The sequence below is a fragment of the Stegostoma tigrinum genome, chromosome 8, assembly GCF_030684315.1.
Source record: "Stegostoma tigrinum isolate sSteTig4 chromosome 8, sSteTig4.hap1, whole genome shotgun sequence".
Lineage (NCBI taxonomy): Eukaryota > Metazoa > Chordata > Chondrichthyes > Orectolobiformes > Stegostomatidae > Stegostoma > Stegostoma tigrinum.
Window position 1 is genome coordinate 74,378,312 of NC_081361.1, and position 16,760 is coordinate 74,395,071.

General features: G+C 41.3%; 1 protein-coding gene across 2 annotated transcripts in view; it reads left to right on the forward strand.

Moving 5' to 3' along the window:
* usp24 (ubiquitin specific peptidase 24) overlaps positions 1 to 16,760 on the forward strand; it is a 180,970-nt gene that overhangs the window by 15,846 nt on the left and 148,364 nt on the right. The gene's annotated exons all lie outside the window — the stretch shown is intronic.

Sequence of the window (16,760 nt, forward strand, 5' to 3'; positions counted from 1 at the left end):
CTGGTCAAACTAGTCTGATTTTATTTATTGTGCGCACAAACCCCTATTCCCTTATTCCTGTAACCCCGTAGAGTTACCTTTTCTCCCGTGTGGTTATTCACTCATGGAGCATTGGCCTCATTTGAGAAGCCAGTGTTTATTACCTGTCTCCAAAGAATATCCACCAACCCCCTTTGAGCAAAGAATTGTCTCCTGTATTTCCTATTGGACTTACTGTAAATATAACATTTTGTAACTGATTAGTTTTAGTCTGTCGCACAAGTTGGAATATTTTTGCTATGCCTGCTTAGAGCCTTTTTCAAAAATGCTAAATTTCACGATTTGTATATTTTGGCAATATAAGTTTTAGTTTGAGATGTGAAGTTGTTAAATGTAAAATAAATGGGAGAATAGTAGAAGTGAGAGGTTGGTCAACACCCTGAAAGTGATTGCTAGTCAGTGAATGGTCTGTGTTTTCTTAAAGGTATGAGAGGGGTAAAAACTGTGAACTTTCTCAATATGTTTTCTCAAATTAAAGGCAAGTCTGAAAGCAATGGGTGCATAAGGGAAAGGCTTAAAATATCCGTATGCTTTTTAGATCAAAGAACATTTGGAAGGTGAAGTTAATTAGTTTAAATATCTATTTAGGGCATCCCAGGGCTGCCACATTGCTATGGGGATAGATTGCGGCATGGTCATGTTTTTGATCTAGCCTTAGCTGTGCCTAATTCTTGTACAGTAAAAATATCTTTGTTACAAAATGTGAAATTTTGTGTTGTGGGTCTTCCAGTTAACTGAGAGTTCAAATTTCTTTTCAAAAGTTAATAGTGGCCCTTGAGGTCATCACAAACCCTTTCATAATTTGAACAATCTCTTGATCACTTCTCAATCTTGTTTCTGGGGATAAGAGCCCAGCTTTCTGAGCCTTTCCTAACTGGTAAATCTTTGTTCTTCTATCACCCATTCAATTGAAAGATAGTCTCAATAGGCTGTATCAATTGTTGTCAAAATCTTACCTGGTTAGCTTATGTCTTTTAGGAAAAGAAATCTGCCATCCTTACCTGATCTGGCCTATATGTGACTCCAGACTCTCACCAATGTGATTAACTATGTCTTCTGAAATGGCTTAGCAAGCATTCAGTTCAAGTGTAATTAGGGATGGGCAGCGAATGATGACTTTGCCAGTGATGCCCAAATTCCACCAACAAATGCCTTATGAATATGTTACTATATTCTGTCAGAATCATTTAGCAATATTATCTTTAGCTCCAAGTTATATGGTTGTCAGTTTTGAAATCGTACTTCCAGTTGCTGAATTCAAGTTGTTTGACTGGTTTTACAAACAATGAGTCACCCAAAACAAACTTTGGGCACATCAAGGAAAAAGTATTTTTCTGTCATTGCTCCTCGACAATCCAAATTTAAATGTTACAGCTTTGTTTTATATAGCCTATCTATCTCCTTGTCGTCTTCCTCATCTGAAGGCTAATTAGTTTTTGGATTGGTGGTGATGATTTTACATTTTATTAAGCAGTGTTTTCACTTAGCTAACAATGAGATTTTCTGCATTCTGAGGTACTGGAATCCATTTGGTGGCAACAGCAGTTGAATTTTTACAATGTGCGATATTCAGTTAGCATTAGTGAAATTATGGTATAATTCTTTGACAGTAGCCTTGCAATTTAATATTGATATGATTGCTTATGGTCTAGTCAAACCAACTAACCTGAGATCCCTTTCAATAGAGCAGAGCAAAGACTATTGTTCATTCTTGGAGGAATGTACTTTAATTGTTTATGATTCAGGTATCTTGGAGCTTTTTGGTGGAGAAAATGTAATTTTAAAAATATTACAGCTGTCTTTCTATGTGTGCACAATTAAAACATACTGCCTTCTTTTGATTTAATTTGATTTTTTGTTGCGTACCTAAGTACAGTGAAAAGTTTTGTTTTGTGTGCAGTACAGGCAGATCTTGACGTACAAGCCCTACAGATCATAGGGTGCTTAGCACGTGGCGTACAAGGTTGCGGCTGCACAGGAGGTGCACAAAAGCAAGGTCAACAGTAAATTTGAAATTAGGAAGGTCCATTCAGCAGTGTAATAACAGCAGCTGTTCTTGAACCAGTTGGTGCAAGTGTTCAAGCTTCTGTATCTTCTGCCTGATGGAAGAGGTTGGAAGAGAGTATTGCCGGAGGGGTCTTTGATGTTGGCAGCCTTTCTGCGGCAATGACAATTAGGTGGAGTCTTTGGTTGGGAGGTTGGCTTCTGTGATGGCCTGAGCTGTACACATAACTTTCTGTAATTTTGTACGGCCCTCGGCAGGGTAATTGCTGTACAAAACCGTGTTGCACCCAGATAGAATGTGTTCTTTGGTGCATCTGTAAAATTTAGTGAGGATCCTTTATAGGTATGCTGAATTTCCTAAGCCTCATGAGGAAGAAAAGACATTGCTGTGCTTTCTTGACCGTTGCATCTACATGAGAGGTGCAGGACAGGTTGTCAGTTATCGTCACTCTTAGGAACTTAGTGCTGTTGACCCTCTCAATCTCCATTCCATTGACGTAGATGGGGAAATGTCGTCGTCGTCCTCCTCCTCCTCCTCCTCCCTCCTCATGCAGTGAACGATCAGTTCTTTTGCTTCACTGGCATTGAAAGTGAGATCGTTATCATTGCGCCATTACACCAAACACACACACTCTCTCGTATTCTGTCACATCATTGTTCGATATCTTGCCTACAACAGTGGTGGCTTGAGCAAACTTGTGGATGTTGCTTGTATGAAATTTGGCTGCACGGTTGAGTGTGCAGGGGTCTGAATACGCGTCTTTGTGGGGCACCAATGTGTTGAGGATTATCGTGGAGGAGGTTCTGTTCGCTGATTATGGCCAGTGGGTAAGGAAGCTCAGGATCCAGTTGCAGATTGCAGAGACTTAGGTCTCAGAATTTTATGATTAGTTTGTTAGGGATTATAGTGTTGAAGATGGAGCTTCAGGCGATTATTAGGAGCCTGATGTAGGTATTCTTCTGATCCAGATGTTCCAGGGATGAGTGTAGAAGTAGGGAAATGATATCTGCTGTGGACCTGATTCGCTGGTAGACAAAATACAGGAGATTAAGGCAGGCTCGGAGGCCAGGTTGATGTGAGCCATGACTAACATCTCGTAGCAGTTCATAATTATGGATGTCAGAGCCACTGGGTGGTTGAGGCACATTGAACGCGTTTTCTTTGGTATTGGGTGTGGACTTCATATTATAACAAGGAGAGGCTAAAGATATTAGCGAATACTTTTCCCAGCTAGTTGGCTCAGGATCTGAGTGCATGGCCAGGGACTCCATCTAGGCCAGTCACTCACCTCAGGCTTATTCTTGAGAAGGCTGATCTGGCATCTGCAGTGACAGAGGGACCAAGGCTGTCGACACTGCACCATTGGCATTCTTCTCAAACTGAGCATAAAAAACATTGAGCATGTCAGGGAGGGACGTGTTTTTGTCTGTTATTGTGTTATGCTTCAATTTGTATCTTGCTACAGGCAGCAGGTGTCCATATGGATAGTTTGGGCCTCTAACTTGTCCGGTACTATGCCTTTGCATCTCTAATGGCCTTGTGGATTTCCTGTAAAAGTCTGCATCACCTGATTTGAATGATGCATACCTGGTCATCAGTAGGCAGTGGATTTCCATATTCATCCAAGGTTTCCAGTTCGGGAATACAGAGATTGACTTCTTTGCCATGCAGCCCCCTACATAGTTGCTAATGAAGTCTGTGACGGTGATGGCGTACTCGTCTAGGTTGCCCATTAAATTCTTGAATATGTTCCAGTCCCCTGACTTCAGGCAGTCCTGGAGAAGCTGTTCTGCTGCCTCAGACTCTGATTGTACCACTTTCTGTGAAGGGTCCTCTCGTTTCAGCTCCTGCTTCTAAGTTGGGAAGAGGAACACAGTGTTTTGATATGATTTCCCAAAGTGCAGATGGGGTATTGAATGGTAGGCATCTTTGGTTGTGTAGCAGTGGGGACTAATTTACAATTGTGCAGTCCTACTTTCATTGACTCTAAACACAGTAGTTTGGCCTTTGTATATATCTGTCACTGTTTTTCACAGATTTCTGAATTAGTTGTTCAAATTACACAAGTTGAGATAAATAGATCGGCAGCTGCAATATGGTATTTAATTCCAAGCACCACGTAAATAATAACTTGATCAGAGTGTGGGATTAAAAGTGTAAGATTGGAATGAACCTGTTCTGGCAATTGGCCAGATGTTGGCATTCTAAGCACTTGATGTCATCATGATGTTAATAGGCCAAAAGGTTACTAGCAACATATACAGTAACTATATTTATCCATCCAGTAAACAGCCACAGCGTTCGTGTAGGGTTGTAGTTCTATCTCTTGAATTGGTTTATACGCACTGATTCGGTAGATGAACTTGAAATCTCAGATTAATGACACTTATTAAAATTGACAATTCCATGTTGTCTCATAACAAATGCTGGAAATGCTGTTCTTTACTCTGTGAGAAAAGTGATGGTTCTCACCACAGAAGGTAGTAGAACCCCATTTTTCCTCTCTTTTCTTTCCTTTTCTCCTTTCATTTGACCTGCTGTATTTTGACCTGAGTAACTTAATTGTTGAGCAGATGAGTTACTTTTTGTGTTGATAGGAATGTTGAAACGATAGTTGACCTGTACCATTCTGCTACCAATTCATTGGTGGAGAAACAAGGTTTTAGTTTGTTGTTAGGAAGTGAATGTTGCTTGCAAGACTTGGATTTATTGTCCATTCCCGACTTCCTAGAGCCACAAGAGACCACAGGAAACAGCAATAGGACAGGCTGTTTTGCTCTGCCATTCAGTAGGATCATGTCTGATGTTACATTTACATCCATTTTCCTGCCCTTTCCCTGTAACCTGTGATTCTCCTCATCAAGAATCTATCTATCTCACTTAAATAGATATGTAAGACTCTGCTCCCACAGCTTACTGTGGCAAGGAATTTCAAAGGCTCCCAACACAATCAGTGGGTTAGATAGGGTGGATAGGGAGAGCCTTTTTCCTAGGATGGTGACGGCAAGCACGAGGGGGCATAGCTTTAAATTGAGGGGTGAAAGATATAGGACAGATGTCAGAGGTAGTTTCTTTACTCAGTGAGTAGTAAGGGAATGGAACACTTTGCCTGCAATGGTAGTAGATTCGCCAACTTTAGGTACATTTAAGTTGTCATTGGACAAGCATATGGACATACATGGAATAGTGTGGGTTAGATGGGCTTGAGATCGGTATGACAGGTCGGCACAACATCGAGGGCCGAAGGCCCTGTACTGTGCTCTAATGTTCTATGTTCTAACACGTTGAGAGAACAAATTCCTCCTCATCTCAGTCTTAAATTGGTGCCCTATATTCTGAGACTATGTCCTCTAGTCCTAGATACTTTAATGAGTGGGAAACATGCCCTCTGCATTTACCTTCTCAAACCCCTTAACGATCTTATATATGTCAATGATTTTTCTGTACACCAGTGAGCATAGTCCCAAACTGTTTAGCCTTTGCAAATAAGTCAGTCTCTCCATACCATAGTGAACCTTCCCTGAGCTGCCTCGAGTGAAATGATACCTTTCCTTCAATAAGTGGATTAAAACTGCTCTGAGTACACCAGATGTGGTTTCTTCATGAAAAGTTGCAATGAGATTTCCCGACTCTAATACTCCAACCCCCTTGTAAGAAGAGCCAATATTCCACTGGCCATCCTGATTACCTGCCACACCTGTGTATTATCTTTGTGTTTCATGCACAAGTACCCCCAAGTCCCGAGGCAGTGGCAGTGCTGGTTTATTGAACTGCAGTACTCTTTTGGTCAAGTTGATGCCACAGTATTATTAGGTAATGAGTCCCGAAATTGAGCCAATAATGCTAAGTAGGCAGTCAAATCAGATTAGAAGATATCTTGCAGTTCTGGATGTGAATTTGCTCACTGAGCTGGAAGGTTAGTTTTCAGACGTTTCGTCACCATTCTAGGTAACGTCATCAGTGAGCCTCCGACGAAGCGCTGGTGTTATGTCCCGCTTTCTATTTATCTGTTTAGGTTTCCTTGGGTTGGTGATGTCATTTCATGTTCTTTTTCTCAGAGGATGGTAGGTTGATTTGGAGCCATTGTGTTTGTTGATGGAGTTCCGGTTGGGATGCCATGCTTCTAGGAATTCTCGTGCGTGTCTCTGTTTGGCTTGTCCTAGGATGGATGTGTTGTCCCAATCAAAGTGGTGTCCTTCCTCATCTGTATGTAAGGATACTAGTGATAGTGGGTCATGTCTTTTTGTGGCTAGTTGATGTTCATGTATCCTGGTGGCTAGCTTTCTGCCTGTTTGTCCAATGTAGTCACATGAAGCATGGCATCCCAACCGGAACTCCATCAACAAACACATTGGCTCCAAATCAACCTAATGTGTTTGTTGATGGAGTTCCGGTTGGGATGCCATGCTTCATGTGACTACATTGGACAAACAGGCAGAAAGCTAGCCACCAGGATACATGAACATCAACTAGCCACAAAATGACATGACCCACTATCACTAGTATCCTTACATACAGATGAGGAAGGACACCACTTTGATTGGGACAACACATCCATCCTAGGACAAGCCAAACAGAGACACGCACGAGAATTCCTAGAAGCATGGCATCCCAACCGGAACTCCATCAACAAACACAATGGCTCCAAATCAACCTACCATCCTCTGAGAAAAAGAACATGAAATGACATCACCAACCCAAGGAAACCTAAACAGATAAATAGAAAGCGGGACATAACACCAGCGCTTCGTCGGAGGCTCACTGATGATGTTACCTAGAATGGTGATGAAACGTCTGAAAACTAACCTTCCAGCTCAGCGAGTAAACTCACATCCAGAACCTCAACCTGAGCTACAAATCTTCTCAAAACTCACTAATGTCTTGCAGTCTCAGAATGTAGGGTGCCAATTTAAGACTGAGGGGAGGACGAATTTCTTCTCTCGGCACGTTGGAAGCCTTTGAAATGCCTTGCTACAGAAAGCTGTGGGACCAGAGTTTTGCATATGTATTTAAGTGAGATGGATAGATCCTTGAGGAGAATCACAGGTTACAGGGGAAGGACAGGAAAATGGATGTAAGCCTTTGCTCACCTTATCCTTCTAGAGGTTGCAGGTCACAGGTGTGAGAGATACAGCTGAAGAAGACAGAGTGTGTTGTTCCAGTGAGGAAGGAGGGCCTCTCTTAGCTTGTGCACGAGTACCCATCAAATCCGCTTTTACCTTGTGGATAAGGGAGATTCTGATTGCTGCTGCACCTTTCCAGGCAAGAGGAGAATATGCATCATGCTCATACCTTGTATCTTTTAAGTTATAGAAAGGCATTGGGTTAAGCATTGAACCATTTATTAGAGAATATAAATACAGGAATTGTATGAATAACAAACCAAGGCCCTTTTGGTTTACCTTGTACAATTTACTGGTCACACAATGTAATAATTGGTCTTTATCTGAATAAAGCCACATCTTTTTATTTTTCGATGTTTTTGATTGAGGATTAAAATGGAAAAATGACAATTTTAAGACCAAAGACAGAGGAAGGGATTTCTATACCTTTTAAAAGCAAGTTACTGACACTCAAAGTTGTGTTTACATTGTTTTGTTTGAGAAGAGAAAGAACTAAAGCAAGGAATTAGGGCGAAAAGAGGCCATGGAATTTCCTTGGCAGGTAGGATTAAAGAGAATTCCAAGCCATTTTACATATATATTAGGAACAAGAGGGTAGCTAGGGAATGTGTGCGTCAATTTGAGGACAAAGAAGCGAAATTATACATGGAGCCAGTGGAAGTGGATGAGGTCCTTAATGAATACTTTGCATTGATGTTCAACAAGGGGAAGGACATGGCTGATGACAACATTAAGGAGGGTTTATTGACATTCTAGGGCATGTCGGTATTAAGGAGGAGGATGCTTTGGGTGTCTTAAAAAGCATTGAGGTAGATAAAGTAGATAAGGGCTTCATGGAATCTATTCAGGATACTGAAGGAGGCAAGGGAAGAGATTGCTGGGGCCTTGACAGAGATCTTTGTATCCTCTTTAGTCACAGGCAAGGTCTCAGAAAATTGGAGGAAAACCAATGTTGTTCCTTTGTTGAAGAAGGGCAACAGGAATATTTCAGGAAATTGTAAATATATATATATGCAGATGCAGTTACGATGTTGAAAAGACATTTAGATGTGTTTGGAGGGATATGGGCAAGTGCAAGTGGGTGGGACTAATTTAGTTTAGGATTATGGTTGGCATGGACTGATTGGACCAAAGGATCTGTTTCCATTTTGTATGACGGTGACTATGTAGGCCGGTGAGCCTTACACAAGTGGTAGGGACATTTATTAGAGAAGATTGTTAGGGACAGGATTTACTCTCTTTTGGTGAAGAATGGGCTTATTGGGGATAGTCAGCGTGGCTTCGTACAAGGAAAGTCTTGTTTCACAAATTTGAGTTTTTTGAGGAAGTGACAAAGTGATTGAGGATAGGGCAATTGATGTTGTCAGTATTGACTTTACTAAAGCATTTGGCAAGGCCTGTGATGGTAGTCTGGTCCACAACATTACGTCACATGGGATTCATGGTGAGTTATTAGGTACAAAATTGGCTTGGTCATAGAAGACAGAGATGTGAAGGGGAGCTTTTCTGACTGGAGCTGTGACCAGTGGTGTTTTGCAAGGAGCAGTGCTGGGATGTCTGTTGTCTGTAATATATAAATGATTTGGATTAAAATGTAGCTGGTCTGTTTAGTATGTTTGCAGACGGCAAGAAAATTGGTGGAGTTGTAGATAGCGAGGAAGGTGGTCAGAGGGGATGTAGATCAGTTAGAAAGTTGGGAGGAGAAATAGCAGATGGAGTTTTGTCTGGACAGGTGTGAGGTGATGCATTTTTGGAGGTCAAATGGAAGAGAAAAATGTACAGTAAATGGTAGGACCCGTAGCAGCATTGATATAGAGATATCTTGGGCTGCAAGTCGGTAGTTCCCTGAAGGAGGCAACACAAGTGCATAACGTGGTAAAGAAGATGTACAGCATACATGCTTTCATCAGCCAGGGCATTGAGTGCGGAGCTGGAGGAACACAACTGATCAGGCAACATTGGAGAAGTAAGAGAGTTGATGTATCAGGCCTGGGAGGGGGAAGAGAGCTGAGAAATAAATAGAGCTAAGAGGGGTGATGCTGGCGGCAAGGTAGGTGGGATGGCAGTAGGTGGATGCAGATAGGTGGAGAAGGAGATAGACAGGTAGGATCTGACCAAGGATACAGGCATGAGAGGAAGGGCAGGACCTGGGATGAGGCTGGAGGATGTGAAAGTGGCAGAAGATGCGTTGGTGATCCCAGATGACCACCTACTTCAAGGACCACAACTCCCACCACCCTCCGCACCCATCGATCAAAAGTGCCCTCAGTCGCATCTCTTGCATTTCCCACATTTCTGCCCTCAACCCCCTCCCCCAACAGAAATAAAGAGAAACTCGCCCTGGTCCTCACATACCACTCCAACAACCTCTGCACCCAATGCATCATCCTCCACCACATCTGCTATCTACAATCTCACCCCACTACCAAAGAGATATTTCCCTCCCCACTCATATCTCCCTTTCATAGGGGCCACTCAATCTGCGACTCCCTTGCCTGCTCCACACTCCCCACCAACCCCACTGCACCCGGCACCTTTCCCTGCAACCACAGGAGGTGCTACCCATGCCCCTACATTTCCTCCCTCCCCTCCACCTGAGGCCCAAGACAAACTTTCCATGCCTGACAAGGATTTGCCTGTGTATCCTCCAACCTGGTCTGTTGTATCCATTGCTCCCAATGCGGCCTTCTCTACATCGGTGAGACCAAGTGTAGACTCACTGACAGAATTGTGGGGAGTACCTGGTATAATCAACATCATCTTTGGGTTGTTAACCATTTTAACTCCTCCCACTCACTGGGTGACATGTCCATCCTGGGCTGCCGCCTCAAAGCACCACAAAGACACCACATGCAAACCGGAGGAACAACACCTCATATTCTGCCTCTGAGCCTACAGCCTGATGGCTTAAATATAGAATTCATCAGCCTTATCCCGTGTCCAACTCTCCATCTCATCCCCACCTTCTTGACCTGACACTACCTGTTTATCTCCTTCCTCACCTGGATTGTTTCTCAGAGCAGTGGATAAAGTAGCTGAAAGCAAGCACAATTTGATGTTACTGCTTAGACCACTTGTGTTAATTCAACATTTGTAACACTTAACTGAACTTTCTGTATAGTGTGCCCTACACAAACTTCACCATTCCTCTTCTGGACCTCACATATTACCAGATATTCATTGATGCTTTAGTTTTGCAATCTTCTGTCATTGTCCTGGTCTTGAAGTCTTACAATTATTTTATAACTACATTCCAGATCATCACTTCGTGAAACAGTGTTACTCGACCATGAAGTTTGACATGCACTAAGCTCCTAGCTGTAGGATCACAGCACGTTCTTGTATTTCTATCCTGTTTCATAAAAGTGTAAATAAAGAAATATAATCAGCGTGGGATGCTCAAAAGAGGACCTATTACATTTGTACTTGCTGGCTACCAAAGATTTGTAAGCAAAGAAAAATGGTCTGAGAATTGTTCTGCTTTATTTAGGCACAATAACAAATTTTTTAAAAATTCATTCATTGGCAAAGGGAGTCGCTGGCAAGGCCAGCATTTGTTTCCCCATCCGTAATTGCGCAGGAGGCAGTTAATAGTCGACCACATTGCTGGGTACCCTGTTTGATAGTTACAGAATATCAAGAGGCCGAAATAGATTGGATGTGGAGAAGTTCCTTCCATTTATAGGAGAGACTGACACCAGAGGGCATAGTCTGAGTGAAGGGTCCACCTTTTAGAACTGGGGTGATGAATTTTTTTCAGCCAGTATGTGGTGAATCTATGGAACTCATTGATGTAAAAGCCCTGGAGGTCAAGTAAGGAGTGTATATGAGCCAGAGATAAATAGGTTGTTGAGTAGTAAGGGGATCAGTGGTTCCCAGAAGAAGGCAGGAGAATGGGACTGCGAGACATATCAGCCATGGTGGAATGATGTGGCAGACTCAGGCTGAATGGCCTGAATCTGCTCCTATATCTTGTCTATTTGTAATTCTAAATGTTATAATTGCAGAGCACAGATGATTTGTTTCTGAAACTGATGGATGAGTAACTAGTTGATGATATAAAATGTGTATACGTTCATTTTCCTTTCTGTGAAAAGTGTGCTCACATTTGAAGGCTAATTCTTAATATGGAAATGAGAAGTGTGATTGACTCTTGCCTGCCTTAAGAAATAGCATAGCAAGCCACTACATTCAAAGGCTATTAATGATGGGCCAATACAATTAATCCCAAGTGATTTTAAGAAAAAGTTGAAGACACAACGCAGCCAAGGCTATTTGCACTGGCATCTACCTGGTAGTATGGAAGTTGCCATATCCATTGCATCAGCAATGATTGAAGGGGTGATCAACAGTGCTGTCAAGCTGCAGTTGTTAGCAATAAACCAGTACTCAATTTGAGCTCCTGACCTCGGCCTTGGTCCAGGTGTAGTGAAATAGGTTGAATTCTGGAGCTGAGGTAGGAATTTCTGCCCTTGACATCAAGTCAGCATATGACAGAGAATGGCATCAAGAAACCCCATCAAAACTGGTGTCAATGGAAATCTAGATAGAAATGTGCTACATTGACTGAAGTCACATTCAGTACAAATAAAGATGGCTGTGGCTGTTGGAGGCCATTGATTTCAGTCCCAGACAGCACTACAGGTGTTTTTCAGGGTTTCATCAATCACCTCCCTCCATCAGCATATCAAAACAGAGGATATGCAATCATCAGCAAATAATGTTCAGCACCATTCATGACTTACCAAACACTGAACAGCTCACAAGGCCCGCACAGCAACCAAACTTGGAATGACAAGTGGTAATTAATACTTGCACCACACAGGTATGATCTTCAACAAGCAAAAATCTCACCATCTTTCTTTAATGCTCAAAGGCATTACTATCGTTGAATACCCCACCTGCCAATTTCTGAAGTTTACCATTAACCAGACTGGCAATTCTGCAGCAAGTATGTCTCCTGTTTTCCAAGTACTTGACATCCATATACAATACACAAACCAGGAGTGTGGTTCAATACACTTTCCTTGCCTAGATGGGTACAGCTTCGACCATGTTTAAGCTCTACACCTCCCAGGATAAAGCAGCTTGCTTAATTAGTACCTCATTCACCACCGTCTGTATCTACTCCCTTCATTGGCATTCTGAGGTGCACCACAGCAAATTGCCTGGGTTCCTTTGACAGCACCTTCTAAACTTGCAGCCTCTACCACCTAGAAAAACAAGTGTAGTAGATAATGGAAACTTCATCCTTCAAACCATAAATGATCTTTACTTTGAATTGTATTTCCGTTCCTTCATTGTCAATGAGTCTTGATGCTGGATCTCGTTCTCTGGGTTTACCTGCTATCTATCCAGCAACTGCCAAATCTGGTAAGTGGGTAATAAAACAATCTTTTACCAAGGCCAGACGTTTAGCAATCTACCATCAACTCAACATAGCCTTCTGCATTCTGAGATCTAGGCTCAACAAAGAACAGGTGCAGAAGGAAGTTTCAAGTTAGTGAGGCTGTAGAAGGATTTATTAAACTGTACACAGCGTTGTGAAGGAGCAAAAATGGGGTGATGAACATTTGGGACATGTTTTGAGATGGAATGTATACTGCACAGTTCTGTTTAAGACTTTATGGACAGGGCCAAACGCTAACCGAGATAAGAGGATATTGAACAATCAAAGTTGGGTGATGACAGTAGTGGGAAAGTATTTCAAAAGCAGAGGTGCTGAACAAAATGTTGCAGAGACCTTTGTGAGAGCTTCTGTACAAGTTGCAGTCATGTTCATCTTAAGCCAGATATTGGCGTAGAGTTGGTAGTAAGGGAAAATAGTTTGATTTTTAGATCTTCAGTTATAGAAAAGAATGACTTGATGATTATGGGAGACTTAACCTGATTGTTTAAGATGAATTTTCGAAGCACTCTGGAGTAGAATTGCTAAAGCATGGTTCTTTTAACACTTTAAACCTAGTTACCCCAACTTGTGTGCCAATATACATTGGAAGTTTCTTGCACTAATACAAAAATGGCAGTATTATGGCAGCCAATAGCCAAACCTTTTGGTCTTATCATCATTCAGTTGAAAGTACAATATTGCATGAAATGAATATCCGAGAGAGAGAGAGAATCAATCTATCATTCATTTAGTGCCTTTATTACCATTGCATACCAGAAATGACTGTGCACTTCACAAGTACTGGAATCACGGTCATAATTTGGGAAACGTTGTCTTTGTACACAGCAAACTTCAAAGAAGGACAATAGGTATTTACCAGATAATATTTATAGATGTAGATTGAAGTGTATATATGGTCCACGACTCCAGGAGGAATGTCCTTGTTCTTCAAAGTATTGACATAGGCTCTTTTACATCGGTCAATGTCTCTTCCAAAAGTCAATGCCTCCAATAGAGCCGCTATCCCTCAGTGATGCAGTGGCAGCAGTCCTTAAGTGCCAGCCTGGATTGTATGCTAAAATAAAAATTAAACAGGTTTTGCAAGAATGATGAGCAACTTCAGTTATGTAAATTCTGTTGATTTCTCCAATCTATCATCTTTGGAGAATGTTAAATGGAGATTTGGTAGAGGTACTCAAAATCATGATAGTATTGGATAGAGCAGGTTGGGGAAGAAGTGCTCTCCCTAGTGGAAGAACCGAGAATGAGAAAGTACAAATGTAAGGGAATTGGCAAAAGTCAGAAAGGGAATATGAAATTAAAATGTGGAATGCACTATGAGTCTTTCAGGAGCTTCAGTCCAGACATTTAAGAGGAGTTTGGATTATTGTATTAAAAGAAGAGTGTAAGATTATGGAGAGAAGACAGAAATGGCTCGAGGTGAATTGCTCAGTTTGAGAACCAGCATGCATGGTGAGCTCAATAGCTTCCTGTGCTGTAACAATTCTGAGATTCTGTAAATAGGACTTATACATAAAAAACCTTCTGAATCAGATGCAAGTGTGCTATTGAGTGGAACAATGTAATAATGAAAATGCTGTCTCAATTGAAAAATTACTGCTAAAGTCCCTTTCATGAAGCATTCATACTGGTAATTCATTGCATCCAATCACATTTTTTGAGGATTATAGACACATTCCTGTGTATTGCACAGAATGGAAGACATTGCACAGCTCCTTTTACATGGTGACAGATAAATCCAGTTTTCTTGAGGCTCTCGTCAGTTGAAACATTTGGGCTACTTCTTGTATATGGAGGTTGTACATGCAGAGAAAGGCTGAAATCATTCACCTCGTATGCAAACAATCATATTGCTAGCATTGGTCCAGTCTATGTGCTGTATAATTGGTGCTACACCTGCCATACATAGATGCGAGTTCTTGCATCAGATCGTTGCAGAACAACACATTGAATGTTGATAGAACATAGAACAGTACAGCACAGAACAGGCCCTTCAGCCCACAATGTTGTGCCGACCATTGATCCTCATGTATGCACCCTCAAATTCCTGTGACCATATACATGCCCAGCAGTCTCTTAAATGACCCCAATGACCTTGCTTCCACAACTGCTGCTGGCAACGCGTTCCATGCTCTCACAACTCTCTGCGTAAAGAACCTGCCTCTGACATCCCCTCTATACTTTCCACCAACCAGCTTAAAACTATGACCCCTCGTGCTAGCCATTTCTGCCCTGGGATACTTGATACTTGATACTTGATGTGAAAGTTTTAATCTACTACTTGCTGTTGCTAATTAACTTTGGAAGTTGTGCAACTAATGGATCAGAGAGCATAATCTTTTTAGACAGTGTAGATTAGATATATTTGTGATTTATAGAGGTGAAATGCAAAGTTATGATTATCGGAAAACTGGAAAAACAAAGCAATGGAATGAGGGATAATTCCAAACAGCGTGCTTTCTTTGAACCTGTAACAACTATCCCAAGTTTTAATGTTTGTTTTCAGAAGGAAGGGACACAACAGTAACTAGTAAAGTAAGCTTGAATTATGATGCATGCATATACCAAAAAAAGTTATCAAATGGGATCATAATTCATTGGAATTGCCAGTAGAGTTTTTGCAAAAAGAAGTCATGCATTCTTGATCTAAATAAATCATGTATTTTAAATCCTTTAAGGCTCACTTTGACTTTCACTTCATTCCACTCCACTGAAGCACTGTGTTCCTGTCTGATGTTATAGTTTGCTGAGTGTGCAAATGCACTTCTCATTATTTCAGTAATGTCTTTTAGGGGTGGAAATCTGTCATCCTTACCTGGTCTGGCCTACATGAGACTCCAGACCCATTGCAATGTTATTGAATCTTAACTGCCTTCTGAAACAGTCCTACTAAGCCCTTAATTCAAAGGGCGGTTTGGGGTGGGCAATAAATACTATCATAGCCAGCAGTGCTTACATCACATGAGCTAACATTTAAAAAAATTGTTGCTGCTTTCTCATCTGGCTTAAATTACTTTCCTTGCCTAACTCAACTGTATTGAGCAATGCTCTAAGTAGTCTACAATAAATTAACTGTTTAATCCATAGTACCTGGAGATTGAAATACAACAAGAGGAACTCTCTCTAAGTATGATGGTTTATCTTAACATGATTTTCTAGCTATTCAGGCTACAAAAGTAATCCTGAGTCAGAGAGAATGCACTTAGAGTTTTTATCAATTTTGTAAAATAGAACCGGTATAAAAATTGTCATTTGGTAGTACAGAACTTAACCATAAAAGAAAAATACACTTTTTGTGGAAGTTTTTCAACATTGGTAAGAACACCAACATTTTTGCTTCATGTTCAGAAAGGGTGCATTGAAGCCATTCTGAGTGATAATGGCAACTCTGATCAAATCACTTGCTGCACAGTGCACAAGGTAGGGACAAGCCTTGAGGCCCCGTGTTTGATCTTAAAATTGCCTGTGTATCTCTGACAATTCTAGATGGGTAAGTAGCTCAAAACTCTGAGTAATAGGTAAATCGAGCTGTTTCATTCTGCTGCTGTGTGTAACATGGGCGGTGTTCATCACTAACTGGATCCTGCTGTCTTGCACAGAAATGAATAAAGTGGCATGTACATTTCATTGTAGGTACAGGGCTATGAATGTAGGCCATACTTTCTAAAGAATGGTGGAGCACCGGAAGCAAGTATGTTCAACAAGTTGCTAACTGTATCCAAATAGCCTGTGTTTGCGAAACTCAAAATGTTGTCCAATATTAGCAGTGATTTTGCAATTGAACAGCATTTGCTAAATAATTCTGGGGGTGCTAGAATCTGGCTAAAATCCAATTTGACAATGATTCCACCATGATTGTCAGCTCACAGTGTGGTGCACTTGTGCATTTTGGAAGATGCGTATTAATAAAGAAGGGGCAAAATGTGTACTATGTGCCTGTTTCACCAATACAGACATAAGCCTTTGAGTTATTCCTTGGGCAATGTCTTGGCCAATCAGAGTCAACCAGTATTGTTTAGCTTTAAACAAATATTGGCTGTTAACTGTCAGTCATCATCTAATTGACGCATGTTCTGTGGCAAATGCCTTTACAATAAGGTCCACTGATCAACCAATCCACACTGTGTTCCCGTACAGTAAAAATGTTTTTTTCCTCCCTTTGCATTGGTATTCTTGTGAATGT